The following is a 1,283-nucleotide window of genomic DNA, read 5'->3' on the forward strand; positions in this document are numbered from 1 at the left end:
TATATAAAACCCTGAAAGAAAAAAACTGCCACCCAAGAATCCTCTACCCAGCAAAGCTGTCAATCAAATATGATGGTGTAATCAAAACATTCCAGAATAAACAGAAGCTAAGGGATTTTGCCAAAGTCAACCCTGCGATGAAAAACATCCTAAAGGAAGTTCTGTGGACTGAGAAACAACAAGAACAGACAGCAAACAGAGATAGATGTACATGGCAGCATCACCCTGAACTCAATCGACAAATGGAACTGTCAAGAACAAAACAAAATGATAAGAACAGAGGATCTGGGAGATCAGTCTATGATCAAAACAATTACAATGTGAAAGATGGTAAACACAGAGGAACAGAGATCCAGGTGGTGATAAAGTCAGGTAGATTACAGGATAAAATAGACTGTCTTAAATGGAAGGAAAAGTCAATGGAATATAAGGTAACCACAACAGTGGGGTTGGGGTTGGGGTTTAGTTCGGGTGTTGGGGAGGACAATACAAAAAGGGGGAGGAAGTGGAAGAACAAGATAGATAGGGGAACACTGAGATAGGTTTGCATGGCCTAGTGGGACAGAGGTAAATAGTGATGCAGCTCAACCTTGGAACAACACGGCTCTGGGATACAGGGATCTAGGCATAGTTTGAAAAGGGGAAAGAATACTATGAATATTGGTTTCTCTTGCCTACTATTGTAAAATAGACACTTGAGTAGGATAGAAAGGAATGTTGGGAAACATGATTACAGAAAACTTGTAAGCCCATCTTCAGCCTATAACTGACTGGAATACCTAAATGGGGTTCTAGAACTTGCCCAGTGAAATAGGCCTCTTGCAGAGCATTTGCAGAGTATAGAACCTTAGGTGGAATCCTGAATCCCATCCAGAATCTTCTGAGGTGGGACATTCCCACTAGCAAGAACAAGCAGACCAGCCTGGAACAGCTAGAGTGGCAGAAGATTCATCTTCAAAGAAAGACCATCAGGAAAAACCCAAAACAAAAATGACAGCATGACTGGCTACCACAAGAATAAGCAAGCTGTTTACGAGGAAGCCATCAAGGCAAGCAATCAAGATCCTTCAGGACAAACTTCCCTCTAAGACTGAACCTCAAAGGGAACACATGAGCAGGCATGTAAGCTTGCTGGCGACCACATTTGGTCTACTGGTGTGTGGAAGAGGGGGAAAGGCAGCGACCACAGTCCATTGACTCCTGTTGACCTGGAGATGAGAGAGAGAAGAGGAAGGGCTGGTTGGTCCAAAGTATGGTGAGACCTTGGGGCACCTGAGCCCGTG

The sequence above is a fragment of the Chrysochloris asiatica genome, unplaced genomic scaffold (assembly GCF_000296735.1).
Source record: "Chrysochloris asiatica unplaced genomic scaffold, ChrAsi1.0 scaffold00042, whole genome shotgun sequence".
Classification (NCBI taxonomy): domain Eukaryota; kingdom Metazoa; phylum Chordata; class Mammalia; order Afrosoricida; family Chrysochloridae; genus Chrysochloris; species Chrysochloris asiatica.